General features: G+C 49.6%; 1 protein-coding gene across 1 annotated transcript in view; it reads right to left on the bottom strand.

The window, feature by feature from the left end:
• Positions 1-20,521, bottom strand: part of LOC144764032 (uncharacterized) — a 94,912-nt gene extending 74,391 nt beyond the window's left edge. The window contains exon 1 of the mRNA XM_078650171.1: positions 20,402-20,521. The gene's annotated coding sequence lies outside the window, so the exon portion shown is untranslated. The remainder of the gene's footprint in view (positions 1-20,401) is intronic.
• Positions 20,522-26,256: the final 5,735 nt, after the last annotated feature.

Here is a 26,256-nt window from a genome sequence, read left to right as displayed (position 1 = left end):
CCTGCCCACCGCCGCACTGACGTGACAAAAGGGGCCGGATGAGAAAAATTCTCAGAAACGCCCACGAGTCGCCTCGGAGAATGACGGACGCCTCTGTTTCCCAATGGCTAGCGTCCATTTATGGAGCTAGCCAATGGGAAACAGAGGCGGGACGAAACATCCATACTGTTACAAAAGTTTTCGCCTGCGCGAACCGCTGCTTGCGCAGCTTTTCGCCAGGTCGAAACCTAAAAAGCACTGAGGGAAAGGAGATGGAGTGCATGACCAAGAACTGTAACATAAATAAAGTATCCCTACCATATGTAAACAGAATATTGCAACTCACTGGGAGGTCCATGACTTTATCTTGCAATATCCTTATAACGTAAACCAGGGGGCAGTTCACAAAGTATTCACACATTTCTAAATACTTCAGCAAATGTGTTCTATTATTGTCTGTTGCAAATTCCTTTACCACAATAAGTAGTTCTGCCTTCTACATGGTACAGTTGTGTACAGCACCCAAAGAGATGAATGCCTCATATGAACAAAACCATACCACCGAATGCTTGAATCACATGTTGAAAAAAACACAGATAGGAATTCCTTATAATGACAGTTGATTGACTCAGAGAGGAAGCTTCAGATCTTGAGGTAAAGCAAGTGGAAGTTAACCTTGTCAGTTATTAAAGTATGCAGAGGCGATTGAAGATGTGACAGGTGGTCTATACACATAAGTATATAAATACATGAATAAATCTGCAGGTCTTGAAGAATAAGGTTTGTTTTCATAGTTGCTCCTATTTATTTACAAGGCTGTTGTTTTCCTGCTAGTGAGAGGCTGATTGCACAAACGTGTTAAGAGGGTGCTGTAATTAGCACACGCACACATGCAAATGCTATGGGGATCGGTCCTCATAGCACGCTAGTCCTCACAGTGGTGTGTGTCTTGTTTTGGCAGTGGTTACCAACACTGGGAGGAGCTACCAGTGTATGTGAAAAAATGAAACACACACACACTAAAAATACTTACATTTTGAAATGTACTGATTTATGCAAAGAAGAGGAATCAAAAATGACCTGGGTGCAGGATTGTGTTTCTGAGCATGTTTGGAATGTGTCACGTGGAAGGTGAGTGAAGGCCCTCGACAGAGTGAAACGCTGGAGAATGACGTCAACAAGCAGCATCTCAGTCTGGCATAATGAGTGACGTGCCTTGGAATTCCTGCCACGGACGCCCGAGTCTCATGACAATGAACAGATGCCCCTCTGACCCACATATGAATGTGAGGGGAGGCTACCAGCAGCACAACATGCGAGAGACAGGGAACCCATCACTCGAAGCTCTGTGTAAACATAGATCCGAGTAACGCTGCAGGACTGCGCCACAGCAGACGTTCAACCTCCAACAAGATATCCCCTCCCCAGGTCTTTTAATACTTGATTTTTAATAAAATATTGCCCAAGGCATCAGATGCATGCCATGTTTCCCACAACGTACACCAAGCCAAACATAACAACATTCAGACGAGAAGCAGAGAGTAGCCTGTCCACGTGTTGACAGAGTGCACACTATACGTCTCCCTGCTACAATTAGGTTCATACAAAATGAGACAATTGTTGCCTTTGGCCAAGAAATAGAGAATAAAAGCAGAAAAATAACTGCAGAGATGAACCCTGGAGATTCCAGAGATACGTAGTTACTTAGACTCCATTACAGCTATGAACCAAAAAGGAAGCACCACGGAGATAAGTCCATCTTTACCTGCCAGGCCCAGGCAGCAGTGACAGCAGGCGGCCTCCTCTGACTTCACGCAACTGACAGGCAAGAGAAACTACACCCACCCTCCCTTCAAGCAAACACACCTGTCAGGCAAGAGAAACTACACCCACCCTCCCTTCAAGCAAACGCACACAAGAAAAAGAAAATGAAGCTGTAGCAGACAACATTTATTTTATGTAAAAGTGGGACAGTAAATCTTACTTTGATAAAATTAAAATAAAATGTAATCACTGTATTTGTACTCTAATTTATATAGTGCTGAGCCTTGGTGATAGGGGCTCCATAACAGATTTGCAATAGTAAATGTAAAAAAAAAAAAATAGATTACGGATAAGCGTCACCAATAACCCTGATGGGTTATTACCAATAGTCTTCTCTCCTTTCCCTTTCCCCCTCCCCCATCAAGCCCCTACATGTTGAAACAAGCACCCCAGTCCCTTTGAAGATGTTTAAACCGTGGCTCCAGGTTGATATTTAACACATTTTAACAGCCATCTGATCTCGGTCGTTGATTGTGCTGCTGACATCAGCATCTGATAAAAACAGAGCCTGCTAAGGGATCAGAGCATTTCCTCTAAGCAGCGAGCACCAGTAGCATCACCCAATGACATATTCATATCTTTTGTAGACATGAGATTAATCGGCAGCTCTGTTAAAGACAAGGAATGTCCAGAGCTGTCAAGTAATCTATCGTGTACCAAAAATATGAAACTGAAATGTATAATGTAGCTGGTGCTTTTGCAAAGCACCACGGAACGAAACAACAAGCCCAAGAGCGAGCTGCTGCTAATGCGTGGCTTGAGGCGAACAAAGAGCGACTCCAGCAGGGAGAGGACGTGGCTCAGCAGTCAGAGCTGCAGACTTCGGAGCTGGGGATTCGTGTTTGAGCCTCCGCAGTCGGTTAAACATCCTGTGAATGATCCTGGAAATGCTCTTAGCCCTAAAGCGCACTAAAAAAACAACTAAAAAGCATTGATCGATATCAGAGGGGGTGGTGGGGGCCCACACAAGCACTAAGCACTATTGTGGGAGGGGTTGGGGGGTGGAGAGCACTGGAATATTAAGTGCACAGACAAATGAGAAGTGAGCAGAGGCAGGCAGGATTTTTTTTTTAAACCAATCCCACCTTAGAAGGAAGCCCAAACCAAGCTATCCTACCAAAACAAAGCCCAACTGACTGCGAACTTCTAAAAGTGCCACAAATTAAGTAAACATGAATGAAATTCAAGCAACGGAGCAGGAAGCACGGCAGGGGAGGCAGCAGTAATGTAACTGTGGCATTGAGAGGGCATAGGACTGACACATATTTAAATATAAGCAGGTAGGGAGATGAAGTTGAACACAGACAATCAATAGCAGAGCAGGAATCCAGGCAAGAAAATAGTCCCTCAAGAACAGATAAAGAACCATAGTGGAATGAGACCGTACTATGTCCCAGCTCTGCGAGAGGAACAGAAAAGAGAAAGGAGGGACAAAGAGGCAGGACTGACCACTAGCAAGCAGGGATTTTTGAAGGACGCTGAGAGATAAATGAAAAGGAATGTCAAGAAAGGGGTTGGACTTTATGTCCGCAGAACGATTGTAGCAGGTCTCCAAGAGACAGCTACGCTTTCTAGCTCGACCTAGCAAAAGCATTGAGAGAGAGCGCGTGTCCTGCCTGCAACATCAGGCAGAAGAAAACCAATTAAGAAAATAGTGCTCCCAGGCTCTAATTAAAGCATACGTGTAACAACCGAAGTAAAAGGGCCAGTCGCCATGGGAGGTTACAAATGAAGACAAGGCAGGACAAAGGAGGGACTAACAAACCTATAAACCAATCAGAAGCCATATTTACGAAGGACAATGACAAGCATATGGCAAATATGGGCGGGGCTTCAATTACAAACTCCAATACAGCATGCTTCCTAGAGCAGCGCCTGCGCTGCCCAGGCTCAACCTAAAAACATTAAACATTTCACTGGGACTCATGAAATACGGCTTTCATCGCCATGACCATTCCTCATAATTCTGGTGAGATTTCCCGTTTAATCAACATTCCATTAATCAAAACCTTAAAACTCTAGTCTCAATCATCACAACTTGCGGGAAACAGATGGAAGAATTTTTCCCTTCTAAATAAGGGGTGGATATTTAATGAAGGAAACTTGGTCTAAAATTATTCGTTCTAGCAATAACATTTAGTATTGATTCTTCATTATAGATAAACAGAACGGTCTATGGTTTCCCTTAAAATTTTCAATAAACTAGTTGTCACTGGGGGTGGGGAGAGGGGCCTTCGTTACATCCCATCCTCGTCGCCAGTGTAACAACCAAAAAATAATAATGTAAATCTGTTGTAGCTGTATCCAAGTTCCAAGTTTCTTCTTAGGCAATAGTTATAGGAGTAGAAGTAGGATAAACAGCATATTAATCCAAGTACTTCTTAGGCAATAGTTACAGGAGTAGAAGTAGGATAAACAGCATATTAATCCAAGTAAGTATATACAGGATATTAAGCCCCACCGGGAGCAGCTGCCCTGCTTCTCAGCCTCAGATATAACTGACATTAGAAACAAACATACACAAAAGGAACTCTAGGTGACATCATAGATACAGGCTGAGCAGCTTAGAACAAACACTAAAGAAGGACAGAGAGGGAGGTAAAAGCAGGATGTAACAGCCTACTTAAAGTAAACAAACTCAAAATAAACTTGACTTCACTAAAAAGGTCACAAAGTGATGCCAAACCAGCAGACTCGACTAAAGCAACGCAATCTACGCCGGAATAAACAAAAACCTCCACCGCAAGCTTCAAAACATCCAGAACTCCGCCGCAAGACTGGTCCTCAATCTGCCAAGCAACTGCCACATCTCCCAGCACCTGCGCACACTCCACTGGCTCCCCATCGAGGATAGAGTCACCTTCAAGATGCTCACCCACGCACACAAGGCCCTCCAGGACACCGGACCAGCATACCTGAACAGCCGACTCAAATTCCACGCACCCCAAAGGACCCTACGATCAGCCCAGCTCTCCTACGCTGTGGTCCCCCATGCCAGAAAGACCAGATCGGGAGGCCGCTCCTCCTTCCTCGTGGCCAGAGCCTGGAACGCCCTTCCGCTGCACCTCAGACAGAAAACATCGCTTTGCATCTTCGCAAGAAACCTCAAACCCTGACTTTTCAACAGACCCCCTCCTTGATGGACTGGAACCGGCTGCCTCCCTCCCCCCTCCACCCCCCACGCCTTGAGACCCTTACAGGTGATTGATTGATGCCTCCAATATTAAAACAGGGGCCTCATCACCGTGCCATGGACAGTTGACAGAACATGGCAATCAGACCATCTCACACCCAAGCATAGAGACAGGTGGTGGACAATGGAGTGTGTACACAACCAGCCAGGAGATGGACAACCATCGAACGACACAAACAGCAGAGAATGCATGCAAGCCCCGACAAGAGCACACCCCTGGTCCTCACAGCCAACCTACTGCCACGATCAATGTACACTACTCAGGCAATAAATAGCTTGGATGCAGGGAACGCCATTAAAAAAGGCAGACATCAAAATATGTGTTCTGAGTGGGAGTAGGGTACACCCAATATGTACTCCGAGTGGGTGTCGGGTACATCCAATATGTACTCCAAGTGGGAGTATGGAACATCCAATATGTGCTCCGAGTGGGAGTAAGGTACACCGATATGTTCTCCGAGTGGGAGTAGAGTACACGAATATGTGCTCAGAGTGGGAGTAAGGTACACCGATATGTGCTCAGAGTGGGATTAGGGTACACCGATATGTGCTCAAAGTGGGAGTAGGGTACACCGATATGTGCTCAGAGTGGGAGTAGGGTACACCAATATGTGCTCCGAGTGGGAGCAGGGTACATCCAATATGTGCTCCGAGTGGGAGTAGGGTACATCCAATATGTGCTCCGAGTGGGAGTAGGATACATCCAATATGTGCTCCGAGTGGGAGTAGGGTACATCCAATATGTGCTCCGAGTGGGAGTAGGGTACACCGATATGTGCTCCGAGTGGGACTAGGGTACATCCAATATGTGCTCTGAGTGGGAGTAGGGTACATCCAATATACGCTCTGAGTGGGAGTAGGGTACACCCAATATGTGCTCCGAGTGGGAGTAGGATACATCCAATATGTACTCCGAGTGGGAGTAGGGTACATCCAATATACGCTCTGAGTGGGAGTAGGGTACACCCAATATGTGCTCCGAGTGGGAGTAGGATACATCCAATATGTACTCCGAGTGGGAGTAGGGTACATCCAATATGTGCTCTGAGTGGGAGTAGGGTACACCCAATATGTGCTCCGAGTGGGAGTAAGGTACATCCAATATGTGCTCTGAGTGGGAGTGGGGTACATCCAATATGTGCTCCAAGTGGGAGTAAGGTACATCCAATATGTGCTCCGAGTGGGAGTAGGGTACACCAATATGTGCTCCGAGTGGGAGTAGGGTACACCAATATGTGCTCCGAGTGGGAGTAAGGTACATCCAATATATGCTCCGAGGGGGAGTAGGGCACACACAATATGTGCTCCGAGTGGGAGTAGGGTACACCAATATGTGCCCCGAGTGGGAGTAGGGTTCACCCAATGTGTTCTCCGAGTGGGAGTAGGGTGCACCGATATGTGCTCCGAGTGGGAGTAGGGTACATCCAATATGTGCTCTGAGTGGGAGCAGGGTACACCGATATGTGCTCCGAGTGGGAGTAGGGTACACCCAATATGTGCTCAGAGTGGGAGTAGGGTTCACCCAATGTGTTCTCTGAGTGGGAGCAGGGTACACCGATATGTGCTCCGAGTGGGAGTAGGGTTCATCCAATATGTGCTCCGAGTGGGAGTAGGGTACATCCACTATGTGCTCCGAGTGGGAGTAGGGTACACCAATATGTGCTCCGAGTGGGAGTAGGGTACACCGATATGTGCTCTGAGTGGGAGTAGGGTACACCAATATGTGCTCCGAGTGGGAGTAGGGTACCCCAATATGTGCTCCAAGTGGGAGCAGGGTACCCCAATATGTGCTCCGAGTGGGAGTAGGGTGCACCCAATATGTGCTCCGAGTGGGAGTAGGGTGCACCCAATATGTGCTCAGAGTGGGAGCAGAATACACCCAATATGTGCTCCGAGTGGGAGTAGGGTGCACCCAATATGTGCTCCGAGTGGGAGTAGGGTACACCCAATATGTGGTCCAAGTGGGAGGAGGGTTCACACAATATGTACTCCAAGTGGCAGTAGGGTACACCCAATATATACTCCGAGTGAGAGGAGAGTACACCCAATATGTTCTCCGAGTGGGAGCAGGGTACACCCAATATGTACTCCGAGTGGGAGCAGGGTACACTCAATATGTACTCCGAGTGGGAGCAGGGTACCCCAATGTGCGCTCCGAGTGGGAGTAGGTTGCACCCTATATGTGCTCCAAGTGGGAGCAGGGTACCCCAATATGTGCTCCGAGTGGGAGTAGGGTGCACCCAATATATACTCCAAGTGGGAGCAGGGTACCCCAATATGTGCTCAGAGTGGGAGTAGGGTGCACCCAATATGTGCTCCGAGTGGGAGTAGGGTGCACCCAATATGTGCTCCGAGTCGGAGTAGGGTGCACCCAATATGTGCTCCGAGTCGGAGTAGGGTACACCCAATATGTGCTCTGAGTGGGAGTAGGGTACACCCAATATGTACTCCGAGTGGGAGTAGGGTGCACCCAATATGTGCTCTGAGTGGGAGTAGGGTACACCCAATATGTGCTCCGAGTGGGAGTAGGGTGCACCCAATATGTGCTCCGAGTCGGAGTAGGGTGCACCCAATATGTGCTCCAAGTGGGAGTAGGGTACACCCAATATGTACTCCGAGTCGGAGTAGGGTGCACCCAATATGTGCTCCGAGTGGGAGTAGGGTGCACCCAATATGTGCTCCGAGTGGGAGTAGGGTGCACCCAATATGTGCTTCGAGTGGGAGTAGGGTGCACCCAATATGGGGAGAGCATGTAGCCTTACGGCTAGTGCGGTCTACCTCGAAGTTGGGGAACCAGGTTCGAGTCTCGACAACGACGTTCCACATCCTGTGATGCTGGGCAAATCACTTAATATCCCCATGGCTACCAAAAAAAAAAATTAATGTGTCCTTCTGTAACAAAACGGATGCTCATGTAAAGCTCTCTGATACCCAATGTCTCTGATCTAGTTCGCGCTATATAAATCTCTAAAAAAATGTGCGCTCCGAGTGGGAGTAAGTTGCAGCCAATATGGGCTCGGAGTGGGAGTAGGGTGCACCCAATATGGGCTCCGAGTGGGAGTAGGGTGCACCCAATATGGGGAGAGCATGTAGCCTTACGGCTAGTGCGGTAGACCAAGAAGTTGGAGAAACGGGTTCGAGTCTCGGCAATGACGCTCCACATCCTGGGCAAATTACTTAATCTCCCCATGTGTAGGAGAGTAGGGTCTGCTATCCTATGGTCACCCCAAATTTTTGCTTTTTGCTTCACTGGTTTTCGACTACTGAGGCTGTGGGCCTGCTGATCAGACCCCCAGCCTGCTGTTCTCTCACTAAATTACTGACACATGTGCTATAGGCACATACCAATTGGAAATGGACTCCTTGTCAGCCCCTGTATAATGCACTATAGGTGCCCAGGGCATAGGGGCCACCAAGGCCTACCAGGGGCTGCAGCATATCTTTTGCCACCCCTGGCTGGTTCTTAAATTGACACAACTGGCTGATCACTCAGCTGGGGTAAGGTGGTGTAATCACCCCTTGCTTGGATATAGTATACCTATATCTAAACCTATATCTGAACACATGTAACCCTGTGAGCCACTCCTATAGAAGGCCTCATCAATCCTGGAGGCAGAGTGCGTGGTTTTATGTGAGATGGAGCTCTAGCATGAGCTGAGCCTGTCTGCAGCTGTCGGGAACAACTCCCTAAGCTGTTTCAGGATAATGCCATACCATATACTCTTAAGTGCCTTATAATCCTCGCGGTTAAATAGCAACGTTGGTTTGGCTTTATCAAAACATGTCGTGTACGGTGTCATACGATTTGGAATACTATCCCCTCGCCAGTTCTGGCGACGGGGATAGCATTCCACCCCTCTAGAGGGGTAAGACATGTTGCTTTACCTAAATGCGGTTAATTTCTCCAAAGACCTTAAGATCCACAAAATGGATGCCTCTGCCACAGACAAATGTCTGGACCCCTGCAGTTGACCGAAACTCGACCAAATGGGTCCTGGACAAAGGGTTTCCTGTCACAGGAGGGTGTCACCGCCCTCCAGACAGGAGATAGTGGATTGTAGCAGGGAGGTTTGAAAGAAACCAGACACTGCTTGGGGCGCACAAGGCTGCCCCTTGCATAATCCGGCCAAACCGGTTCTGGGGCACTCCAGCCCTCGTGCCAGGGCGGCCTGGATCAAAGGAAGGGGGTGTATCCACCCACTTCCTGGGTCCCACCCATAGGGGGGGACCTAGCAGGTAATCACGCCCCCCAGATTCGAATAAGAGTGGGAGCAGTGCCCATGCACATCAGATTTCCTGGAAGAAACATTTGAAACGAAATTCTGGACCCTTCGCCCTCCATCTCAACGTGGAAGCCCGAAGAATCTCCCTTGTGGTCAAGGAGTGACCACCCTGCAGCAGCAGGCACCATCCAGCCCTCGACGTCTACTTAGTTGCCGTTCCCGCCGGAACTCGAGCGACTGAGATCGACGAGATCAAGCCTGCCTGCCTTCCAACAGCCCGATCCACAGTCCCTGCAAAGCTGAGACCCGTGGAGGCGACCGGAAGCGTGGGGCACGCCATCTTGAATTGACCACGAGACGCTGACCGTGCAGCCCACGAGTGTCCCTCGAAGCTGTGCACCGGGGTTTGAGAAGCCCCCACCCTGAGCTACTCCTGAGCCGAAGTTCAGCCCTCCACACTCGACGAGTGCTGCGTGGGGCCCTTCTGCTCCATTTGGCTCAACGCGTTGGCCCGGTCACTTGCCAGCCAGCTAGTGGTCCCTGTGCCGACGAAACTACAAAGAAGACTCGTGAATCTGGTTGCTCCAGATCCACACCAGCTCCCCTGAAAAGGAGCCCCGACTCTGACCTTCCTGGTCCGAGTGAGAAGCAATCTTCCGATCCCGCGTGGATTGCTCTTGCCAAGTGTTGTTTGCTCCAAACTTGAAGCCGACTGCACCGACGGTGAGAGCCTGCGTGGGACAGATCGTGACCTGCTCCTGGACGTCGCAGATGCCCCAGAGCCCACGTGACAGCGGAGAGAAGCTCCTCGACGACCACCTGATTGCGCCCGACATTGCCTGGTTCCGTCCTGGTTCCACCCTGGTCACTGCTGAGTGACCCAGACTCTGTCCCCTCTGCTTTCAGGTACCCTTCGACTTGAGTCCACCCTTGGACTCCACCGGACACTTCATCTTTAACCCGCCTGCAGCCCTTTCAGCTTCAAGCACCAAGAGCCTGCGTGTCAAAACCCGACGCATCTTCGACCCTGTGCACCCACTTCCTTTGGGTGAGGTAACTTTGCTCCGCCGGTGTTCCCACACTGGTGCACACCTCTAGGGTCTGTGTGTTAAGTTTTGTTCCTCTAGGTTCAGCGGAAGTGTCCTTAAACTTTACAACTTTTACGCACCATTGGTTAACATTGGTGCATGCGTGCGCTTTCCGCACATCTCCCGAATCCCGAGGGCCATTCCCGACTTCAGCATTGCTTGTCCTGACTGCTCCCAGCGATTCCCTAGGCCCTAGGCCTAACCACTGCTCGAGTGGCATCTCTTATACCACTTGTTTAGTATATGGTTTGAGTGGCCCCCTGCCCTCATCCATAATTGTGCAACTTTGTATGTTTAAACAGTGCTTTTGATTTAACGCTTGTGCCCCTTTATTCATAAAGAATACTGGGGATTGTTTTTAGTAATAAATACATATATTTTTATAATATATACTTGTGTGGTGTCCTTTCATTTGATATTACAGGATTGTATGTGGTAAAACAGCTCGCTTAACACGACCTCTTAAGTTAAGCCTTTAGGCTGCTTAGTCCATGCTACCCCTAGGATAGCTTGTCTAATAAGGTTGACTTACAACCAGACACCATAAGGGATTGTTTGGTCTGATAACAGGTGGTTCCAGAATTGGAAACATCACCTATCAGGCCAACTTCTCACATTGGTGAGCAGCGGTGCGGATTTGAGCTTGCTGTTGTTTTACCATTGCAATCTTTGTATCAAATTGAAAGATCACATCAAGTACCTCTAGGTACATATAAATCAAAAGCTTAGCATATTAAGTTCTACTGAACTTAGTAGTTGTAGATTAAAGGGATTAGCACACCCTGACTACAACTCACTAGCAAGGTACAGTAGGAAAACACTTAGTGTAGGTAAGTGCACCACTTACACCTCACTAGTAGTCATGTCTGACACAGGAAAAGCCTCAGGGTCTACTCCTGTGACAGTTGACCTTACCCAGGCAACTTTCAGCTACGACAAACTAACCCGAAAGGACTTGGTTGCCTTGTGCAAATCAAGAGGGTTAAAAAGGGGCAGAAGCCCCACCTGCCAAATCCTGGTAGCCATCCTAGAGCAGGATGACTTAGAAAGGGCAAAGGAAGCTTCCCTAGAAACAGGAAATGGAGGGAACCCCCCTGTAACTGACCCCCCTCAGGAGGAAGATGAGGAAGAAGAAGAGGAGGAGGAGGACTCAGAAGTTGAGGACTTAGAAGATCAGGATCAGAGGGGTAGCCAGGTTCCAGTTGCCAGGCTTAGCCAGGCCAACTTGGACCTACTGGGGAATGGAGAGGGCCAGCACCTCCCCAGAACCCACCATGGTATTCTCCCAGGCAACAGAAGAGTGAGATCTCCCTCAGGGGACTCTCATATTTCTAGTGCCTCCAGAGAATCAGAAAGAGGCATGACTGCTTCTCAGAAAGCTGAGCATAGGGCTAGAACGAGGGCTGTCAAACTCCAAATAGAGAGAGAGGAGGTAGCCCTGAGTCAAGCTAGACTTACCTTAGCTCAAGCTAAACTTGCCTTGGCAAGAGAGCAGAAATTAAGTGGCTTAGATGCCACTGGTGGCAGCAATTTTCCAAGAGAAAAAGACAGGGGCTATGACAATAGAAACCTGACAAAAATTGTGGCCCCCTTTAAAGAAGGGGATGACATCCACAAATGGATGACTGCTCTTGAGAGAGCCTGCATGGTACAGCAGGTTCCTGAGGATCAGTGGGCTGCAATTTTGTGGTACTCCTTTTCTGAGAAAGGGAGGGACAGGCTCCTCACAGTTAGACCTGAGGATGCCAAAAACTACTCTGTTTTGAAGAGTGCTCTTATTGAAGGGTTTGGCCTAACCACTGAGCAATACAGGTTGTTGTTCAGAGACACCCAAAAAGCACAGACTCAAGACTGGACTGATTTCGTTGAATGTGCCACTAAGGCTTTGGAGGGTTGGTTGCAGGGAAGTAAAGTTTCAGACTATACAGGATTGTACAATCTTATGATGAGAGAACAGATCCTTAATAACTGCACAAACCAGCTGTTGCATCAATACCTTATTGACTCTGATCTGACCTCTCCCCAAGAATTGGGAAAGAAGGCGGACAAATGGGTCAGAACAAGGATTAAGCAGAAACCCCAGAACCAAGGTGGTGACCGGAAGAAAACAGACCAGAAGGGTGGTAATCAGAATCAGAAAGATAAAGAAAAAGACCAGAAGTCTTCAGGCCCCCAAACTAATAGTAAGGAGGGTGGTTCCCAAAATGGAAACAAGAAGAAGAAGAACAAAGGTCCAAAGACACCTTGGTGTAATACCTGCAAATCAGTTTCACACTGGGGCAGTGAGTGCACCAAGGCAAATCCAGTCTCCACCACTCCAGCTCCTAAAGCAACTGCAACCCCAAGTACAGTAAGCAGTGGTGGAACACAGTCCAAGGGTGTAGCTGGGTTGACCCTGGGTATTGAAGTAGGATCTGGCCTAGTCAGAATCCCTACACAATCAGTTCTCCTGTATGATGTGGACATTGAGTTGCCCACTGCAGTAAGCCCCAGTAACCTGGGCAAATACAGGCAGACTCCCTTAATTAATGAGAAACTGGCTCAAGCCTACAGGGACACATGTGCCAGTGTCACAATGGTGACACCTGGCTTTGTGGAACCTGGACAGATTGTACTAGGTGAGACCTACCTAGTGACCAATGCAAGCAACTCCACTACTTCCCATAGTGTGGCAGTGGTGAACTTCTCCTGGGGAGGAGTTGATGGCCTAAAGAAAGTTGTGGTGAGTGCAGACCTACCAGTAGACTGTCTGTTAGGCAATGATCTGGAAAGCTCAGCATGGTCAGAAGTGGAGTACAGGACTCATGCAGAAATGCTAGGGATTTCAGAGCATGTCCTTGCCATGACAAGGGCTCAGGCTAAGAAGTGCCTTCCTGAACCAGTGGTGGATCTTGGAACAATAGACCAACCACAACACAAGAGAAGGAGCAAGAGAGGAAAGGCTGAGCCTTCCACCTTGCCCCAGGTTGAGGATCAAGTTTCAGAGGAAACTGATTCTGCAGTCCAAGAGGAGACTGTCTCTGAGGAGCTTGAACCTGACCAGGTTGAGTTTCTGGGGACAGGGGGACCCTCAAGGGCAGACCTGAGGCAGGCTCAATTAGATTGCCCTTCCCTTGAACCCCTCAGACAGCAGGCTGCTGCTGAGGCTGCTGGGGATGCCCAAGGTACCCATACTGTGTATTGGGATGATGGACTCCTTTACTCAGAGGCTAGAGACCCCAAGCCTGGCATGACCAGGAGGTTGGTTATACCTCTGCAGTTTAGGGGGTTCCTTCTTACCTTGGCCCATGATATTCCCCTTGCAGGACACTTAGGCCAGAACAAGACGTGGGACAGGCTTGTTTCACACTTTCACTGGCCTCACATGTCAGAAAATGTCAAGGAGTTTTGTCGCTCCTGTGTCACTTGCCAAGCCAGTGGTAAGTCAGGTGGCACAACAAAGGCCCCCCTAATACCACTACCTGTGGTGGGGGTCCCATTTGAGAGAGTTGGAATTGATATTGTGGGTCCAATGGACCCCCAAACAGCATCTGGGAACAGATTTATACTGGTGGTAGTGGATCATGCCACCAGGTATCCAGAGGCTATTCCCCTAAGGACCACCACAGCACCTGTGGTGGCAAAAGCCCTCATTGCAGTTTTCTCAAGAGTGGGCTTTCCTAAGGAGGTACTATCAGATAGGGACACGAATTTTATGTCTAGCTATCTGAAAGCAATGTGGAAGGAATGTGGAGTAAACTATAAGTTTACCACCCCATATCATCCACAGTGCAATGGGCTTGTGGAGAGATTTAACAAGACCCTTAAAGGCATGATAAAAGGATTACCAGAGAAGCTCAGGCGGAAATGGGACATTCTTTTACCCTGCCTGCTCTTTGCTTACAGAGAGGTCCCACAGAAGGGGGTTGGCTACAGCCCTTTTGAACTTTTGTTTGGCCACCCTGTGAGAGGTCCATTGTGTTTGGTGAAAGAAGGATGGGAGTTACCTCTCAAACAACCCAAACTAGACATAGTGGACTATGTACTTGGTCTCCGCTCCAGGATGGCTGAGTACATGGAAAGAGCATCCAAAAACCTGGAGGCCAGCCAAGAATTACAGAAAGCTTGGCATGACCAAAAGGCTGTACTGGTAGAGTTCCAACCAGGACAGAAGGTGTGGGTACTGGAGCCAGTGGCTCCAGCAGCACTCCAAGACAAATGGAGTGGACCCTATCCTATTATTGAGAAGAAGGGAGAAGTCACCTACTTGGTGGACTTTGGAACACCCAGGAGCCCTCACAGGGTAATCCATGTGAATCGCTTGAAAGCATTTGTGGACAGGGAGGACATGAGCTTGCTCATGGCCACAGATGGGGATCAGGAGGAAGAGAGTGACCCTCTCCCAGACCTGCTTTCTCAGAACCCTGATGATGGTTCAGTTGATAGAGTAGCCTTGGCAGGCAGCCTCACTGACCAGCAACAGATGGACTGCAGACAAGTTTTGCAGGCCCACAGGCATTTGTTTTCACTCACACCCAGCCAGACTGACTGGTGTACCCATGTAGTGGACACTGGTGACAGTCTGCCTGTGAAGAATAAGATCTACAGGCAACCTGACCATGTCAGGGATTGCATCAAGGCTGAGGTGCAAAAGATGTTGGAGCTTGGAGTGATTGAGCCATCAGAGAGCCCATGGGCCAGCCCAGTAGTCCTGGTGCCAAAACCTCATACCCAAGATGGAAAGAGAGAAATGAGGTTTTGCGTGGACTACAGGGGTCTCAATGCTGTCACTAGGACAGATGCTCACCCCATTCCAAGAGCAGATGAGCTCATTGACAGATTGGCTTCTGCCAAGTTTCTGAGCACATTCGATCTGACAGCTGGCTACTGGCAAATCAGACTAGCTGAGGAGTCAAAAGCCAAGACAGCATTCTCTACCCCTAGTGGACATTATCAGTTTGTGGTAATGCCCTTTGGTTTGAAGAATGCACCTGCCACTTTCCAAAGGTTGGTGAACCAAGTCCTTACTGGGTTGGATGACTTTTGCGCAGCATATCTAGATGATATTGCTGTCTTTAGCTCCACCTGGGAGGATCACCTGATCCACCTGAAGAGAGTTTTGGAGGCCCTGCAGAAGGCAGGCCTAACTATCAAGGCCACTAAGTGCCAGATAGGGCAGAGTAAGGTTGTATACCTGGGCCACCTAGTAGGTGGAGGCCAGGTTCAGCCACTGGAGAGCAAAATCCAGGCCATACAGGACTGGGCTCCTCCAGTTACCCAGACACAAGTCAGAGCCTTCTTGGGCCTGACTGGGTATTACAGGAAGTTTGTGAAGAACTATGGGTCTATAGTGACACCATTAAATGACTTGACATCCAAGAAGATGCCAAAAAAGGTTCAGTGGACAGTTAGCTGTCAGAAGGCATTTGATGACCTGAAGAAGGCCATGTGCTCTGCACCTATCCTGAAGAGTCCTGACTACTCCAAACAGTTCATTGTACAGACAGATGCTTCTGAGTTGGGGGTGGGAGCTGTGCTCTCACAACTTAATCAAGATGGTCAAGACCAGCCTATTGCTTTCATTAGCAGGAGGCTGACTCCCAGAGAGAAACGTTGGTCAGCCATTGAGAGGGAGGCCTTTGCTGTGGTTTGGGCATTAAAGAAGTTGAGGTCCTACTTGTTTGGAACTCACTTCCTGGTGCAGACAGACCATAAGCCCCTCTTATGACTTAATCAGATGAAGGGTGAAAATCCCAAACTGCTCAGGTGGTCCATTTCCCTACAGGGGATGGACTTTACAGTGGAGCACCGCCTAGGGACTGACCATGGTAATGCAGATGGTCTCTCCCGGTACTTCCACTTAGAACATGAAGACTTATCTGGTCAAGGTTAGTTTAATGTCCCTGCGTTTGGGGGGGGGTTGTGTAGGAGAGTAGGGTCTGCTATCCTATGGTCACCCCAAATTTTTGCTTTTTGCTTCACTGGTTTTCGACTACTGAGGCTGTGGGCCTGCTGATCAGACCCCCAGCCTGCTGTTCTCTCACTAAATTACTGACACATGTGCTATAGGCACATACCAATTGGAAATGGACTCCTTGTCAGCCCCTGTATAATGCACTATAGGTGCCCAGGGCATAGGGGCCACCAAGGCCTACCAGGGGCTGCAGCATATCTTTTGCCACCCCTGGCTGGTTCTTAAATTGACACAACTGGCTGATCACTCAGCTGGGGTAAGGTGGTGTAATCACCCCTTGCTTGGATATAGTATACCTATATCTAAACCTATATCTGAACACATGTAACCCTGTGAGCCACTCCTATAGAAGGCCTCATCAATCCTGGAGGCAGAGTGCGTGGTTTTATGTGAGATGGAGCTCTAGCATGAGCTGAGCCTGTCTGCAGCTGTCGGGAACAACTCCCTAAGCTGTTTCAGGATAATGCCATACCATATACTCTTAAGTGCCTTATAATCCTCGCGGTTAAATAGCAACTTTGGTTTGGCTTTATCAAAACATGTCGTGTAAGGTGTCATACGATTTGGAATACTATCCCCTCGCCAGTTCTGGTGACGGGGATAGCATTCCACCCCTCTAGAGGGGTAAGACATGTTGCTTTACCTAAATGCGGTTAATTTCTCCAAAGACCTTAAGATCCACAAAATGGATGCCTCTGCCACAGACAAATGTCTGGACCCCTGCAGTTGACCGAAACTCGACCAAATGGGTCCTGGACAAAGGGTTTCCTGCCACAGGAGGGTGTCACCGCCCTCCAGACAGGAGATAGTGGATTGTAGCAGGGAGGTTTGAAAGAAACCAGACACTGCTTGGGGCGCACAAGGCTGCCCCTTGCATAATCCGGCCAAACCGGTTCTGGGGCACTCCAGCCCTCGTGCCAGGGCGGCCTGGATCAAAGGAAGGGGGTGTATCCACCCACTTCCTGGGTCCCACCCATAGGGGGGGACCTAGCAGGTAATCACGCCCCCCAGATTCGAATAAGAGTGGGAGCAGTGCCCATGCACATCAGATTTCCTGGAAGAAACATTAGAAACGAAACTCTGGACCCTTGGACCTCCATCTCAACGTGGAAGCCCGAAGAATCTCCCTTGTGGTCAAGGAGTGACCACCCTGCAGCAGCAGGCACCGTCCAGCCCTCGACGTCTACTTAGTTGCAGTTCCCGCCGGAACTCGAGCGACTGAGATCGACAAGATCAAGCCTGCCTGCCTTCCAACAGCCCGATCCACAGTCCCTGCAAAGCTGAGACCCGTGGAGGCGACCGGAAGCGTGGGGCACGCCATCTCGAATTGACCACGAGACGCTGACCGTGCAGCCCACGAGTGACCCTCGAAGCTGTGCACCGGGGTTTGAGAAGCCCCCACCCTGAGCTACTCCTGAGCCGAAGTTCAGCCCTCCACACTCGACGAGTGCTGCGTGGGGCCCTTCTGCTCCATTTGGCTCAACGCGTTGGCCCGGTCACTTGCCAGCCGGCTAGTGGTCCCTGTGCCGACGAAACTACAAAGAAGACTCGTGAATCTGGTTGCTCCAGATCCACACCAGCTCCCCTGAAAAGGAGCCCCGACTCTGACCTTCCTGGTCTGAGTGAGAAGCAATCTTCCGATCCCGCGTGGATTGCTCTTGCCAAGTGTTGTTTGCTCCAAACTTGAAGCCGACTGCACCGACGGTGAGAGCCTGCGTGGGACAGATCGTGACCTGCTCCTGGACGTCGCAGATGCCCCAGAGCCCACGTGACAGCGGAGAGAAGCTCCTCGACGACCACCTGATTGCGCCCGACATTGCCTGGTTCCGTCCTGGTTCCACCCTGGTCACTGCTGAGTGACCCAGACTCTGTCCCCTCTGCTTTCAGGTACCCTTCGACTTGAGTCCACCCTTGGACTCCACCGGACACTTCATCTTTAACCCGCCTGCAGCCCTTTCAGCTTCAAGCACCAAGAGCCTGCGTGTCAAAACCCGACGCATCTTCGACCCTGTGCACCCACTTCCTGTGGGTGAGGTAACTTTGCTCCGCCGGTGTTCCCACACTGGTGCACACCTCTAGGGTCTGTGTGTTAAGTTTTGTTCCTCTAGGTTCAGCGGAAGTGTCCTTAAACTTTAACTTTACAACTTTTACGCACCATTGGTTAACATTGGTGCATGCGTGCGCTTTCCGCACATCTCCCGAATCCCGAGGGCCATTCCCGACTTCAGCATTGCTTGTCCTGACTGCTCCCAGCGATTCCCTAGGCCCTAGGCCTAACCACTGCTCGAGTGGCATCTCTTATACCACTTGTTTAGTATATGGTTTGAGTGGCCCCCTGCCCTCATCCATAATTGTGCAACTTTGTATATTTAAACAGTGCTTTTGATTTAACGCTTGTGCCCCTTTATTCATAAAGAATACTGGGGATTGTTTTTAGTAATAAATACATATATTTTTATAATATATACTTGTGTGGTGTCCTTTCATTTGATATTACAGGATTGTATGTGGTAAAACAGCTCGCTTAACACGACCTCTTAAGTTAAGCCTTTAGGCTGCTTAGTCCATGCTACCCCTAGGATAGCTTGGCTAATAAGGTTGACTTACAACCAGACACCATAAGGGATTGTTTGGTCTGATAACAGGTGGTTCCAGAATTGGAAACATCACCTATCAGGCCAACTTCTCACACCATGCCTACCAAAAAATGAATATGTCTTTCTGTAACAAAACTGGTGCTCATGTAAAGTTCGCTGATACCCGATGTCTCTGGTCTAGTTCGCGCTATATAAAACTAAAAAAAAAGGTACTCCGAGCGGGAGCAGGGTATATCTAATATGTACTCCGAGTGGGAGTATGGAACATCCAATATGTGCTCCGAGTGGGAGTAAGGTACACCGATATGTCCTCCGAGTGGGAGTAGAGTACACGAATATGTGCTCAGAGTGGGAGTAAGGGTACACCGATATGTGCTCAGAGTGGGAGTAGGGTACACCGATATGTGCTCAGAGTGGGAGTAGGGTACACCGATATGTGCTCAGAGTGGGAGTAGGGTACACTGATATGTGCTCAGAGTGGGAGTAGGGTACACCAATATGTGCTCCGAGTGGGAGCAGGGTACATCCAATATGTGCTCCGAGTGGGAGTAGGATACATCCAATATGTACTCCGAGTGGGAGTAGGATACATCCAATATGTACTCCGAGTGGGAGTAAGGTTCATCCAATATGTGCTCCGAGTGGGAGTAGGGTACATCCAATATGTGCCCCGAGTGGGAGTAGGGTACAACCAATATACGCTCTGAGTGGGAGTAGGGTACACCCAATATGTGCTCCGAGTGGGAGTAGGATACATCCAATATGTACTCCGAGTGGGAGTAAGGTACATCCAATATACGCTCTGAGTGGGAGCAGGGTCGCCCATCACCCTCAGGTCTCTGATGCTTAATGACAAAACCAACCCCAACATTACAGCCATGGTGATAAACATTTAACATCAAACAATCCAATGTACCTTTATTTTTACTCTACTTTCGCTGCACTGTATTTCTATAGGTGCTGTGCATTTCTAAGCTAAGGTCTATGTAAACACGCCAATGACACTGCCCCTAACTTTATCACGCGGTGTACCAGGGCCACACTCTTTGGGGGCTCTGGGGGCCACTTTTCCATTTCAACCCTAGTACTCAACAGGAGTGACCGTCTGCGCAGTGATATTTTTTAACATAAATTGTTTCTAGACACCCGAGGGAGATTGGGAATGTCACTCTTCAATAATACTCTTGAACTGAACTCACAGGGCTCGAGGCGCTACAAGCACCGGATCAGAGACAAGGCCCTGGAGAGGAGGGTTAAAAAAGCAAGCCTCGCTCCAGGACGGACTGTCTGTTCAACTACAATTAGAACAGGCTTTATGGACCCAGCGGCGCGGATATTATTAAAAACATCACACTCCGGCTGGAACACGCGGCTGAAAACTGCACCAAGTACAAGCAGAGCACCCCCGGGTGAAAAGAATTTGAGTGCCCCCCCACAACTCACCTGCAGCAGATCACACGGCTCACCTCACACAACTCACCTGCCGCAGATCACATGGCGCGCTCACCTGCAGCAGATCACACGGTTCACCTCACACAGCTCACCTGCAGCAGATCACACGGCGCGCTCACTTCACACCGCACTCCGGGCTAAAAATGACTCGCCTGCCCGGGTCTGGCATCCAGGACTTATGTGATCGCCCGCCATTACCAATGACGTCAGAAGTGGGTCTTCCAGGGGGAGTGGTCAGCGGGGGGTGGGGCGGGGGTAGGGGCAGTCCCAAAACACCCTCTGGTCACCCCCACCCGATGGATAATTGATGTTAATGACTGTCTGCTATGTCCCTTGGTCGCGTCCCTCCCCCAAGGGAGGGGGATGTGGCTGGACCGGGCGCCTTACTGGCCCCCCCCCACCCCCCACAGCAGACCCGGCCTGGAGCGGGCGGGGGCGGGGGCGTGAGGGCGGGAAGGGACGGCCAGCAGGACACTGGGGTCAGCCCCGCCATAGAGTTTAAGCACAGGATTGTGGCTGGTGGGAGGAGGGGGCCCCCTCTCATACAGAGGGGAGGGAGATGGAGGGCTCGGGATGGGGGAGGTGCCATGCGAGGTGGGGGGGGGGAGGTATGAAAGAAGATTCCATACCCTTTATTTATTTATTTATTTATGCATTTTTATATAGCGCGGACTTTACCCGAAGGCGTCAGAGCGCTTCACAATAGGAACACAAGTGAAACATGATGAGAACACTACACAGGAACCGATTACAAAAGTAGACGTTACATTACATACGGTAAAAGTGACAATTGTGAGCAAAGAAAACACATGAGGTAGTAAAGAGTGCACAAGAGGAAAAAGTGACAAGTGTGCGGTTATAAGAGAAAACAAGGTATAGTTAGAGGTATAATACTGCAATAAGAGCTAGACACTCAGGCACAAGAACAGGCGTTAAATAGGCAAAGGAGGCCCTTGTGCAAGTATCTAAGGCAGGTAGCAAACCGTGTGTTACAAGGGCAAAGTGGTGTGTGCATGTTACAAAAGGGCACCAAACACAAGTACATGGAAAATACTGCATAAAAAGGCAGGCATTCCAACCACAAGAACACACGGGGAAAGCACTACCATGGTCATGGAGAGTAGAGTTTTCAGTAGTGGGAAGTCTTCCTTCAAATAACAAAGAGGACGTGAATTACTTTTGGAGGTGTCTCTGGAGGAGGAGAACTTTGAGGTCCCTTTTGAAGGCCTGGGAGGGGGCAGTGGTCCGGAGCTGAGGCGGTAAAGAGTTCCAGATTCTCACCGCGTTGCCTGAGAAGGATTGGGCCATCGTTCTTTCCTTCTTGAAAGTGGGAGGTTCAAGTAGAAGATTCTCCGCATTGCGTGATGTCTCGAGCCTCCAGAGAGTTTCAGTTTATTCGCCAGGTAGCGGGGAGAGGAGGAGTGCAAGGCTTTGTGGGTGATACCAGCGGTCTTGTAGATAGCTCTAGCCTCGAAGGGAAGCCAGCGAAGGGTGGATAACATCGGTGTGATGTGGTCGCTTCTTTTGGCCCCATAGATGAACCGAGCTGCTGAGTGGAAAACAGACTTAAGTGGAGACAGGTGAGATTTGGGGAGGCCAGTAAGAAGAGAATTGCAGTAGTCCAGTCTGGAGAGGACCAGCGATTGTACCAGGGTTATAAGGTCCTGCTCCAGGAAGAAGCGACGGATTCCCCAAAGAAGGCGCAGTTGGTATCGAGCAGATTTTGCAATAGAATTGATGTGGGGAGTTAGATTGAGTTTTTTGTCTAGTATGACACCAAGGGATTTTGCGCTGTCAACAATGATGGGTTCATTGTTTAGTAGATTCATCTGATCCATCCATGATTGAACCGGGGGAGGAGAGAGTGAGGAGGAGAAGAGGAGGAATTCAGTTTTGGAGGGATTCAGAATCAATTGATGAGTTGACATCCAGTTTTGAATGGAGTCAAGAGTAGAGCTTAGGAAGGAGAGATCATGAGTGGAGGCAACCTTGAGGTAGAGTTGAGTGTCGTCTGCATAGAGATGGTAGTGAATCCCGGATTTGCTTAGGAGGTTTCCCAGTGGTTCTAAGTAGAGATTGAACAAAGTGGGTGCAAGAATAGAGCCACAGGGGCAGCGATGCATCAGTGCCTGGGCGGTCCCAGCTCGAGGACTGGTGCCCCCACCAGAGAAGGCCCGTGGGTGGGTGATACCCCCCCCCACAGGGGCAGCGATGCATCAGTGCTGGGCGGTGCCAGCTCGATGACTGGTGCCCCCCACCAGAGAAGGCCTGTGGGTGGGTGACCAGATCTTCAGAATCAAAAACCGGGACATTTTGCAAAAATAGGACTTCAATTTTACATCAACAATGCTGCGCAGATTGACAACTCTTATCAACAACATTGGAACACAGAAGCACGAAGAAAAAATAAAATGTAATTTTAAAACCAGCCGCATACCTGTTCATTAAATTGCTTCCTTTTAACAGCTGCTAACTAGCACAGCTTTAGAACACCCAACCTCACGTCTCACTGGTTTCAGTCGACCCCCTTTAAAACACGGGACATGAGCCAAAATTACAAAAATCTGCCAGGACAGCTGGTGAAAAGCTGGGACTGTCGGGGCAAATCCGGGACGTCTGGTCACCCCACCTGTGAGGCTGACTCTCCACCCGCGGGCCCCGTGGGAAGGGCTCCCTCAATCCGCGCGTCCCGTGGGAAGGGCCCCCTCCCAGCCCCCGCATCCCCTTCTTCTGTCGCCTTTCTTAGTGTGTGTGTGGATACAGACTCAATGTAGTGATAGAAGGTGGGGTTTTGTAGCGCTCAGAGGTTGCAGGCTGCGGCACTGAGCGCTTGGTGGAGTGGGGTTGAGATGCACGGCTCATGGCGGATTCTGACTTCCCCGGGGGTGGGACGCGTCGACGCCTTGGTCCTGTGGAGTGTTTTTTATGCTTTTTTAAAAATATAGCTCGAACTCGACCCGAAGATATCAGGTGTTGTTGGAAATGGCCCTTTTTGCAGGGTGATCCCTACACTTTTTGCTTTTTCCTCCTATTTTTTCTTGACCTGTTTGTGTTGGTTTTAGGACTCTGGGCACTTTACCACTGCTAATCAGTGCTAAAGTGCATTTGCTCTCTTTGTAAACTGTGTTATGGATTGGTGTTTCCCTGATTGGCCTATTTGATTTATGTGTCAATCCCTAGTAAAGTGCACTGCGAGTGCCACGGCCTATAAATCAAATGCTGTTGGTGGGCTGCAGCACTGGATTGTGCCACCCACGCAAACAGCCCATAAAGTATAACTCTGGCCTGCCATTGCAGAGCCTGCGTGCAGCCAGGGGCTGCCATGTCGACTTGGCAAGTGCACAAGTTCAAGTTCAAGTTCGGCATTTGCATAGCGCACTACTCACCCAGAGGGTCTCAAGGCGCTTGAGGGAGGGAGAGAACATTACTTATCGAATAGCCAGGTTTTCAGCTGCTTTCTGAAGGAGAGGTGGTTCTGTGTAAGGCGGAGGTGAGTGGGGAGAGAATTCCAGGTCTTGGCTGCTAAGTAGGAGAAGGACCTTCCTCCCATGGTGGATCTATGGTTGCGAGGAATTGCGGCGAGGGCTTGATTGGATGATCGAAGTTGGCGAGTGGGTGTGTAGAAGGACATTCGTGTGTTGAGGCATTCGGGTCCTATGTGGTAGAGGGCTTTGTGTGCGTGGGTGAGGAGACGGAACGTTATTCTCTTGTTAACGGGGAGCCAGTGGAGGTCTTTCAGGTGACCGGAAATATGGGCTTGACGGGGGATGTCCAGTATGAGTCTGGCTGAGGCGTTTTGGATGCGTTCGAGTTTTTTCTGTAGTTTGGCTGTGGTTCCGGCATAGAGGGTATTTCCATAATCCAGTCGGCTAGTGACCAGTGCGTGGGTGACTGTCTTTCTTGTTTCGGTGGGGATCCAACGGAAGATTGTTTTGAGCATGCAAAGGATGTTGAAGCATGAGGATGAGACGGCGTTGACTTGTCTGGTCATCGAGAGGGAGGAGTCCAGGATGAAGCCCAGGTTACGTGCGTGATCTGTGGGTATGGGTGCTGTACCCAGTGCCGGTTGCCACCATGAGTCGTCCCAGGCAGAGGGGGATGATCCTAGGATGAGGACTTTCGTTTTGTCCGAGTTTAGTTTTAGGCGGCTGTTCTTCATCCATTCGGCTACTTCTTTCATTCCTTCGTGTAGATTAGTTTTGGCGGTGTTTGGGTCTTTGGTGAGGGAGAGGATCAGCTGGGTGTCGTCTGCATAGGAGATGATGTTGAGGTTGTGTTGTCGTGCGATGGATGCGAGGTGGCTCATGTAAACGTTGAAGAGGGTGGTGTAGAAACTAAGGTCGGGGACAATCGATATTTGCCCGGCAGTATTGCCTCTGTAACCCACAAATTATTAATCAATGAAGAGGCAGGCGCTGGAGACTGGAAAGCAGGAAACAAGGTTTATTCTCTCCGGAGGAGAACACAACAAATCAGACAGCAGGTATCGTCATGAGGTGCTCTACCCGCATCCCTGAGGCCTGGCCTCTTATATCCAGGTTTATTACTTTATTACATATTACATATTCATGGCGAAGCTTTGATGTACGGAAAGACATTCTCGGAATCCCCGCTCCAAGCCCGTTCCCACACATATTTGCAGTTGAAGTCCCACCCCGGTCACAACAGGTGATGATTATCGCGCAGCTGGACATTCCGTCGATCCACGGAATTTGGGGGTTTGATCGGATCGCATAGGGTGGGGGCTTTGATCAGCTCGGGGGTCCTTTGATGAGGGAAGCCTTCCTACTGTACGGGGAGGGGCAATAAACAGTATCGGCAGAGCTAGGTGTCGGCCTGGGAACGAGGAAGACAAACGGGCACAGGAAAAGGGGGGGTTTTTGCATCAAGGGATCTGGGACCATGAAAGGAATGAAGGGAGGTGTCGCGCTGGGAACAGGATGGGGTTCTGAGGCAGAGCTGCGTTGGAGAGGGGTTTATGACCCAAAGCATGTGCGAGCGGGGGGGTTGGTCAGCGTGCAGGCTTGGTGAGGGCAAAGGGCTATGCTGGGGGGGGGCAGTGGCATGCAAAAGGGATGGTCCTGATCGAGGCACCTAAAATGGCGGGCGCGCACGACAAAAGTGTGGCATCAGGGGAGAAGGCAAGATGGCGCAGATAATGTTTACCAAACCGTACTAATTTTCCACAGTCCTCCCTTTAACATATTCAAGACATCTTGCTGGTTTATTTCCTATTCAGGTCTATTATGGTGGGCATAAGAAAAAGCAGTAGGAACCCAGGTGAAGGAGTCGTAAACATTACATTTAAGATCTCTAGTTTTAGGAGGCGGGCCTATTGATAAACTTTGATAAACTTGTTAGCAGGAGAGTCATAGTAATGTAATACAAAAACGATTCTGTAGTGGGAGCAGTGAGTACATTGCATACAGGTTATTATATACAGGCTCCGTATATATTTGGTTGGAGCATAATCAATACAATGGTGGCTGGGAGAGAAATGTGACGTAGCAGAAACGATGATTGAGGGTGTCAATGTTCGAAGTTAATGAGTTCTGAGTACTGTTTGTCGTCTTTTGTTGGCGCTGTGGAGCACCGGCGGTGGAGCTAAGGGTCCAGCTCTATTCTAGGTCCCGTGTTGCAGGGCACGACCTTTTCCTCGCGTTTCTGGTCGAAAAGGTCTTTTTCGCCCTGTGTCTTTTGGAGTCGATAGTCAAAAGGTTCAGATGGAAGAAGGGTGTATAAATAGTCCATAGGGTAGGTCGGAGAAAAAGGGGGATGGAGCAAGGCCAGATCGGGAACAGACTAGGGGAACGGAAAATTTCAGGTAGGCGGGCTCATGACCGAGTTTAGGGAGCGGGGACCTTTCGGCACACATTTGAACATTGGGCAGGGGCATCAGGTTAGCCCTCTCCTCTCGTTTTGTCGGAAATAGTGCCTCGTCCTGCAA

Source organism: Lissotriton helveticus, chromosome 6 (assembly GCF_964261635.1).
Source record: "Lissotriton helveticus chromosome 6, aLisHel1.1, whole genome shotgun sequence".
NCBI classification, from domain to species: Eukaryota; Metazoa; Chordata; class Amphibia; order Caudata; family Salamandridae; genus Lissotriton; species Lissotriton helveticus.
This window is presented reverse-complemented; position numbering and strand designations above follow the sequence as displayed.